Genomic DNA, 10,260 nt, shown 5'->3' with positions numbered 1-10,260 from the left:
GTGAATATAACCAAGATTTTTGAGGACATTTTCTCTAAGATGGAGCAGAAAAACGGGGTATCCAAATAGGGATATGGGAGCAAGATAATTTTTTGAATAAAAGGCTGATAAGAATATTCAAGTAGGAAGGGAACAATCAATTCTTCAGGAGGGAAAAGGAACAACTGCAGGAACAATGTTCTTGACTAGGTCAGAGGAAATGTCATTCACTGCACAAATGGAGAAATGGACATCAGATAGGATAATGAAGAGTCATTCATTCTAACTGGAGTAAGGCAGGGTATACGGGTTCAGATACAGGTAGGGAGTTTTAATGCTGGACCTAGGTAAGCATTCCTTCCTTATTCTTTGCCTTTTAGTAGTAAAATATGAGTCAAGGACATCAGCTCAGAATGGAGGGGACATTTTATAACTTTGAAGAATGAGAAGATATGAAACATTTGTCTCAGGAAGTGAAAGAATCAATTTACTTGGGAAACAGAGGATTCCTAGACAACCCTGATGACCCACTTGAGGTTGTAGGTGTGAATTTAAAGTGAGATCAGTCAAACTGGATATTTGGTTTTCTCCAACCCTATTATAGGTAGTAGGTAGGTGGGAACTTAGTGTTGAGGTCTTGCCAAGTTGGTATGACTGAAAAGAGAAAGGGGAAACTAAACTGAGAGTGATGCCTGTGATTGGCCTATTAAAACAAAGCCAGTCATGGAAGAATGTGAGGAAATGAATAAAACAAAGAGCTAAAGTGGGACTGTCAACGGATTGGAGCTCACAGTGTAGGATCAAAAATGGAGGAATGAGCCGTAAACATGGTAGTCTGTGCAATGCTTGAAATTGAGATTTTAAAGAATGTAGCTCCTGCAAATGATGATATCTATGGTTGGATCATAGAAATGGGTGGCTGATATATACCCATTTATATTACTGTACATCAACTATAATATTAATATTATATTAATATTACTGTACATCAACTATACTTCAATAAAAATAAAATAAACTTCAAAAAAATGGGTAGCTGATATGGGTTAGAAGATAATTGGAGGAAAGGAGACCCAGGATATGGGAGAGATCATTTTGTGATGGAAGAGGGTTAAGCGGGTAGTAAAATCTTCAACAGAAAGAGTAGGAGCACTCCCCAAAAGGACAGCAGAAGATTGCAGTACATGTTAGTGCTGGTTATTCTCTGATTATACGCATTCCAGTGGGAACTGGCATATATGGCAAGTAGGAAGAAAAATTGTCTGAAAGGAGTTGTGAAGAGCAAGCAGGTTATCTACTCAACCTCTATGTCCAGTGGCACATGGGGTGAGAGAAAATACAGCCACTGTTCGAAATACTACAAGGGCAAGTAGCACCTTCAAAGAGGAGTTAAATTTTAATTCAAGCAAGAAGTTAAATTGAACCTTAAAAGAAGAAGAGGAAGAAACAAAGAGCTTTATTAATGAGAGAGCCTGCCTTATGGAGAAAGAATCTGGAGCATGAAGCTTGAATGTATGATCATGTCAGAGTAGAAGGCTGTACAAAACTTATGGAGTTGAGTGTCTAGGTAACAAAGGGTGAACATTGAATCCTGTGCTTTCAAAGTCCAGAAGGGACTGTGGTTTTGAAGGACTAAAGGGAATGATAGGATTAGTCCTGATTGCCTCTGGGAGGAAGGTGGATAATTAATTCATTTATATACTATTTAATGGGTGACTGGTTTTAGGCATTTTGATGTCAGTATTCCTTGCACAGGAGATAGTGGTTGTCTTGCCAGGAGTGATGCAGCACAGGGAGAATGATTTTAAAGAGAGTCCTCTCCTCTAATGTATCTTTGACTTAACTGTTTTCCTGTAACCAATGTGACCTCAGCTCATTAAATTTTAAAATTAATGTATATCCAAAATAGAAGTGTTCTAAATAAAATGACCAAAGAAGACATTGAATGCTTTCCAAATTCCAAACTGAAGAAAATCTTGATACTTCTGTTTCTAATTCCAGTTTGGCCAAAGGAGAAATAGATTTGTTCACCATGTTTACTCTATATTCCCTTTGTTTTCTAAGATAATTTCTTTTTTTTTTTAAAGAAATTTTATTTTGACCAAATTATTTGCCAAATACAAAGACTTCAGATCCTTTTTTTTTTTTTTTTTTTTTTTTTTTTTGCGGTACGCGGGCCTCTCACTGTTGTGGCCTCTCCCGTTGCAGAGAACAGGCTCCGGACGCGCAGGCTCAGCGGCCATGGCTCACGGGCCATGTGGGATCTTCCCGGACCGGGGAACGAACCCCTGTCCCCTGCATCGGCAGGCGGACTCTCAACCACTGCACCACCAGGGAAGCCCTCAACTGTTGTTTTCTGAGAATACTTATTGTTTTAAAAACCATCATATCTTGAATAATAAAAGTATTTTCTATAATGGCTACAAGTCAGGTCATTTTGATTCATAATAGGATTCTTGACACTAGCACGATTTGTTATAAAAATTGAGATTTTTAAATTCCTAGATTTCTGAGTTAATTAATCTCAAAAATGTTAGGTATCTGACAGCATTTATACTGCCATTTTATCAGTGTGTGCACCTGTGCAGGGGGGTCAGCACAGAGAAAAGAAATAGGAGAATTTATAATGCCTTACACAAAAAAAGGTAATCAATAGCCATTTGTTGAATAAATAGAAGTCCTTTATACCTTATTTAAGTGTGTATATGTGATGGTTGCTGGTGGGGTGTTATAATAGGACAGCATTAGAGTATTAACACAAGGATGGGAGGTGGGGCTTTGGTCTTGTTAATCCTTTTAAGGCAGCACTCTTAGGGTACAAGGGATCCACCCACCAGGAGCAGGATACAGCAAAGTATTTACAGCTTCCTGGAATCTAAGTTTTAATAAAAAGTCTCCCATGAGAAAAAAAATGGCTCATACCTTGGAAAATTTTTAAACTTCAAGTTTATACCCATCTCTTGGTATCAAAACACAAATCCAAGAAACTAGTATAAAAATATCCCTCAGACACATGACAAACATAAACACAACTGCATATAGAGGGCCATTCCCACACTCCAAGCCACATGAGATTCCTTCAGGAAAAAACTTGGATGAAAGCAAATTTGACCTCAAATATTACAAAGCATAAACAGAAGCAGCTAACCAAAAAACAAGCAGACAAACCAGAGGAAAATTAAAACATACTAGTAAGTATGAATGAGAGAACAACTTTTCTAAAAGGTTATAAAATGAATATGTTTTAAATGACCTGTTCTAAAAGAAGGGCCTAAATACATATAAGGCAAATTTAGAAATAACTGATACAGTAACTGAAGTTTGAAACTCACTGAAGAATTAGAAGCTGATTAATAATGGCTGAAGAGCTAATTTGTGACCCAGAGGTAGATTCAAAACAAAACAGAAAAGTAGACTAGAGCACATAAGATGAAGAGATTTTAAAATATTTCTTAAAAAGATTACTAGATATGGATGTTGAGTGACACAGAAGATAGAATGAGGAAATGAAGTCTAATAGATTTCCCAGAAGGAAAAAAAAAATTGAAGAATTAAATGAAATAACCTCAACAACATGCTTGTTATTAGAGTCAAAAATGTTCATTCCCTGTCCCTCTTCCCCACTATTTCTTACTTTCTAATTGAAAACGAAATTAAAATTTAAGATTATTTTTATACAAGCTCCCATAGACTGGTATCATAGTTTATGCCCAGGATTCTATGTACCTGTTCATCTTCATGAGGATGCTAGCAAATTGCTTCATTACTTCCACTTATCAGAAGTTGAGACTAAAATTCAGAGAGGATAATAACTTGCAGAAAATCACACAGCTGGGATTCAAATATAATATACTTTACTCCAATGAATTCTTTTTTTACCTCTCTTTTGCAATTTTCTAATATTAATTACCATATTAAATAGCAAGGAGGTTATTTCATCAAATTAGGCTCATGAAAATGGACTTTTATATAAAACAATGCAAAGTTCTTTACTGGAAGTAGAAATAGGGAAGAAAAAGAAACATGGACATGTATAGCACATGATGAATTTATAAAATATTTTTAAATTGCTATAAAGTTGTTAAATGAGAAAAGTCACTTTCCAGATATTTTACAAGAAACAATTCATCCTGAAGCAATTTTTTCTTCTTTTGTATGTCAGAATTATAATGCTCTATAAACAGGTTTTCTAATGGATTTGCTGGCAACCCCTTAAGACATTCAGTGAATGCTACAATAGTCTGTGTTCTGGCTTGCTTTAATCACTTAAGAAAATTTCTGTTGTGTTTGCTCAGTGTGACAAGGTTTGCTTTCCAACTGAACACAAAACAAAAGGCCTGCTTAGCCTCCCAGCTCTACTGTGTGCGTCCACTTCATTCGTTCATTTATTTCTTTAATATTGCAAAACTACTATTTATATGCTAAGCATTGTACTTATTCCTGAGGATATTATAGCGAACATGAAAGACAGTTTTTGATCTCATGGAGCCTATCACCCAAAGGAGTGACAGGAAAAAAATCAAGAAGCAAAACATAAATTTTGATTAAGTGCTATAAAAGAAACAAAGAAAGTTCTGACATTATTTGGGTTTGACCTGTTTTGGATAAGATGATTAAAGGATGTCTAAGTACTGGTCGTAAAGACAAGAAACCCATAGTCTCTGAATCTTTTCCACATCAGTGGATGTTACTCTACCAGCCCTGATAATAATGGCTTACTAACCCCATTATGAGGATGGGGCAGCTTCATCACATGGCCATCAAATGCCTCTAGGCAGGCTGGACTTTTAAATGTGGGAAGATCAAAATGAAGCATTTTTCAATGGGCAATGTATCTAGATTTAATTTTCTCTTGCTCTATTTATCTTCCTCACCATTGCCTTATTTTCCTCCCACCCCAAATATCATGTTTATTATGTTCTACTTCACCACTTACTTTCTAACTCTGATTTCAGTCTTGGGACCCACCTCACCGCTCTGTGGGTATATGGTAGATTCCCCTTCTTATCTCCATGTCTTTGCTCACATGTTCTATCCCACCTCAAAGACTCTCTATTTAACCCAGTCCTACTTTCCTTAAAAGGCAAATTTACCCAACAAAATGCGGCAAAGTGGAGTTTATTCATTCATTCATCCATCCGTTTATTCAACATACACCTAACACTAGGCAGTGTGCTAGTTCTAAGAAAATAACTATGAAGAAAAAGAATATACCATAAAAATAATTTGTAAGACTTGATAAACACTCAAACAGGTTCTCAATTAATTCCAAGTAACAAATTTTGCATGTCTCGGGTGACTTGTCAAAGGAAAGGATTAGAATTATTTGTAATCATTTGTGAAATGTTCCACATATTCCAAGGAAATGATTACTTAATAAAATCACAAATATACACACAGAAGGAAACTGCCATATATATTTTCCCATTACCACAAACATTTATCTTAAATTCAAATACTTTTAACAAATTAATATCCATTAATGAGTTATGAAATATATTTAGTGTTGCAACCAGCACTGTTTAAAAATGAAATTGGTTAGAACAGAACAGGATAGAAAATATTAGATCACACTGTGTGTGATTTAATGTAAATTTTTATTCATGAATATTCTTTCAAAACTGTACACATGTGTACCTGGTTGAGAAGTAAAAATTAATATTTTGAGTGTGGGTCAGCATCAGTAAAGTTTTAAAGCCACTGTATTAAAGGCTGCTTAGGGGGAGGAGCTTCAAGATGGTGGAAGAGTAAAACGTGGAGACCACCTTCCTCCCCACAAATACATCAGAAATACATCTACACGTGGAACAACTCCTACAGAACACCTACTGAACGCTGGCAGAAGACCTCAGACCTCCCAAAAGGTAAGAAAGTCCCCACGTACCTGGGTAGGGCAAAAGAAAAAAGAAAGAACAGAGACAAAAGAATAGGGACGGGACCTGCACCAGTAGGAGGGAGCTGTGAAGGAGGAAAGGTTTCAACACACTAGGAAGCCCCTTTGAGGGCGGAGACTGCGGGTGGCGGACGGGAGGAGCTTCGGAGCCTCAGAGGAGAGCGCAGCAACAGGGGTGCGGAGGGCAAAGCGGAGAGATTCCCGCACGGAGGATCGGTGCCAACTGGCACTCACCAGCCCGAGAGACTTGTCTGCTCACCCGCCGGGGTGGGCGGGGGCTGCGAGCTGAGGCTCCGGTCGGGCTTCAGAGGTCAGATCCCAGGGAGAGGACTGGGGTTGGCTGCGTGAACAAAGCCTTAAGGGGCCTGGTGGGCCACAGGTAGCTGGGAGGGAGTCCAGGAAAAAGTCTGAAGCCGCTAAAGAGGCAAGAGACTTTTTCTTGCCTCTGTTTCCTGGTGCGCGAGGAGAGGGGATTAAGAGCACTGCTTAAAGGAGCTCCAGAGACAGGCACGAGCCGCGGCTATCAGCGCGCACCCCAGAGACGGGCATAAGATGCTAAGGCTGCTGCTGCCGCCACCAAGAAGCCTGTGTGCGAGCACAGGTCACTATCCACACCTCCCCTACCGGGAGCCTGTTCAGCCCGCCACTGCCAGGGTCGCGTGATCCAGGGACAACTTCCCTGGGACAACACACGGCGGGCCTCAGGCTAGTGCAACGTCACACCGGCCCCTGCGCAGGCTCACCCTGCATTCCATCCCCCTTCATCCCCCGGCCTGAGTGAGCCAGAGCCCCCTAAGCAGCTGCTCTTTTAACCCCGTCCTGTCTGAAGAACAGATGCCCTCAGGCGACCTACACGTAGAGGCGGGTCCAAATCCAAAGCTGAACCCCAGGAGCTGTGCGAACAAAGAGAGAAAGGGTAATTTCTCCCAGCAGCCTCAGGAGCACCAGATTAAATCTCCACAATCAACTTGATACCCTGAAGCTGTGGAATACCTGAATAGACAACAAATCATCCCAAATTGAGGCGGTGGACTTCGGGAGCAACAATATATATATATTTTTTCCCTTTTCCATATATTGTGAGTGTGTATGTGTATACTTCTGTGTGTCATTTTGTCTCTATAGCTTTGCTTTTACCATTTATCCTAAGGTTCTGACTGTCCGTTTGCTCTTTTTGTTTTTGGGTTTTTTTGCCGTAAGCAGGCCTCTTACTTTTGTGGCCTTTCCCATTGCGGAGCACAGGTTCCAGACGTGCAGGCTCAGCGACCATGGCTCATGGGTCCAGCTGCTCCACGGCATGTAGGATCTTACCAGACCGGGGCACGAACCCATGTCCCCTGCATCGGCAGGCGGACTCTCAACCACTGCGCCACCAGGGAAGCCCTTTAATTTTTTTTAGTATAGTTTTTAGTGCTTGTTATCATTAGTGGATTTGTTTTTTTGGTTTGGTTGCTCTCTTCTTTCTTTCTTTCCTTTTTTTTATTTTTTAATTACTCAAAAAATCTTTTTAAAATTATTTTTTATTTTTTCTTTTAATAACTTTATTTTATCTTCTTTCTTTCTTTCTTTCTCTCTTTCTCTCCCTCTCTCTCTCTCTCTATTTCCTCCCTTTTATTCTCAGCCGTACGGATGACAGGTTCTTGGTGCTCCAGCCAGGCATCAGGGCTGTGCCTCTGAGGTGGGAGAGCCAACTTCAGGATACTGGTCCACAAGAGACCTTCCAGCTCCATTTAAAATCAAACGGTGAAAATCTCCCAGAGATCTCCATCTCAACACCAAGACCCAGCTCCACTCAATGACCAGCAAGTTCCAGTGCTGGACATCCTATGCCAAACAACTAGCAAGACAGGAACACAAACAACCCCACCCATTAGCAGAGAGGCTGCCTAAAATCATAATAAGTCCACAGACACCCCAAAACACACCACAAGATGTGAACCTGCCCACCAGAAAGACAAGATCCAGCCTCATCCACAGAACACAGGCATTAGACCCCTCCACCAGGAAGCCTACACAAACCACTTAACCAAACTTAGACACTGGGGGCAGACACCAAAAACAACAGGAACTACGAACATGCAGCCTGCGAAAAGGGGACCCCAAACACAGTAAGATAAGCAAAATGAGAAGACAGAGAAACACACAGCGGACGAAGGAGCAAGGTAAAAACCCACCAGACCTAAAAAATGAAGAAGAAATAGGCAGTCTATCTGAAAAAGAATTCACAATAATGCTAGTAAAGATGATCCAAAATCTTGGAAATAGAATGGAGAAAATACAAGAAACATTTAACAAGGACCTAGAAGAACTAAAGACCAAACAAAGAGTGATGAACAATGCAATAAATGAAATTAAAAATTCTCTAGAAGGGATCAATAGCAAAATAACAAGTCAGAAGAACGGATAAGTGACCTGGAAGATAAAATAGTGGAAATAACTACTGTAGAGCAGAATAAAGAAAAAAAATGGAAAGAATTGAGGACAGTCTCAGAGACCTCTGGGACAACACTAAATGCACCAACATTCAAATTATAGGGGTTCCAGAAGAAGAAGAGAAAAAGAAAGGGACTGAGAAAATATTTGAAGAGATTATAGTGGAAAACTTCCCTAATGTGGGAAAGGAAATAGTTAATCAAGTCCAGGAAGCACAGAGAGTCCCATACAGGATAAATCCAAGGAGAAATACGCCAAGACACATATTAATCAAACTATCAAAAATTAAGTACAAAGAAAAAATATTAAAAGTAGCAAGGGAAAAATAACAAATAAGATACAAGGGAATCCCCATAAGGTTAACAGCTGATCTTTCAGTATAAACTCTCCAAGCCAGAAGGGAGTTGCAGGACATATTTAAAGTAATGAAGGGAAAAAACCTACAACCAAGATTACTCTACCCAGCAAGGATCTCATTCAGATTTGATGGAGAAACTAAATCCTTTACAAAAAAAGAAAAAGCTAAGAGAATTCAGCACCACCAAACCAGCTTTACAACAAATGCTAAAGGAACTTCTCTAAGCAGGAAACACAAGAGAAGAAAAGGACCTATAAAAACAAACCCAAAACAATTAACAAAATGGTAATAGGAACATACATATCATTAATTACCCTAAATGTAAATGGATTAAATGCTCCAACTAAAAGACATAGACTGGCTGAATGGATACAAAAACAAGACCCGTATATATGCTCTCTACAAGAGTCCCACTTCAGACCTAGGGACACACACAGACTGAAAGTGAGGGAACTCAAAAAGATATACCATGAAAATGGAAATCAAAAGAAAGCTGGAGTAGCAATTCTCATATCAGACAAAATAGATTTTAAAACAAAGGCTATTATAAGAGACAAAGAAGGACACTATAATGATCAAGGGATCAATCCAAGAAGAAGACATAAAAATTATAAATATTTATGCACCCAACACAGGAGCACCTCAATACATAAGGCAAATACTAACAGCCATAAAAGGGGAAATCAACAGTAACAAAATCATAGTAGGGGACTTTAACAGCACACTTTCACCAATGGACAGATCATCCAAAATGAAAATAAATAAGGAAACACAGCTTTAAATGATACATTAAACAAGATGGACTTAATTGATATTTATAGGACATTCCATTCAAAAACACTTCCTTTGTGCTTTGAAAGAAATACACTTTCTTCTCAAGTGCTCATGGAACATTCTCCAGGATAGGTCATATCTTGGGTCACAAATCAAGCCTTGGTAAATTTAAGAAAACTGAAATCGTATCAAGTATCTTTTCCAACCACAACGCTATGAGACTAGGTATCAATTACAGGAAAAAATCTGTAAAAAATACAAATACATGGAGGCTAAACAATACACTACTTTATAACTAACAAATCACTGAAGAAATCAAAGAGGAAATCAAAAAATACCTAGAAACAAATAATAATGAAAACATGATGACCAAAAACCAACCTAATGCAGCAAAAGAAGTTCTAAGAGGGAAGTTTATAGCAATACAATCCTACCTTAAGAAACAAGAAACATCTCAAATAAACAACCTAACCTTACACCTAAAGCAATTAGAGAAAGAAGAACAAAAAACCCCAAAGTTAGCAGAAGGAAAGAAATCATAAACATCAGACCAGAAATAAATGAAAAAGAAATGAAGGAAATGATAGCAAAGATCAATAAAACTAAAAGTTGGTTCTTTGAGAAGATAAACAAAATTGATAAACCATTAGCCAGACTCATCAAAAAAAAAGAGGTAGAAGACTCAAATCAATAAAATCAGAAATGAACAAGACGTTATAACAGACACTGCAGAAATAAAAAGGATCATGAGACATTAATACAAGCAAATATATGCCAATTAAATGGACAACCTGGAAGAAATGGACAAATTCTTAGAAATGCA

Source organism: Pseudorca crassidens, chromosome 14 (genome assembly GCF_039906515.1).
Source record: "Pseudorca crassidens isolate mPseCra1 chromosome 14, mPseCra1.hap1, whole genome shotgun sequence".
Lineage (NCBI taxonomy): Eukaryota > Metazoa > Chordata > Mammalia > Artiodactyla > Delphinidae > Pseudorca > Pseudorca crassidens.
Note: the sequence above shows the minus strand (reverse complement) of the source record.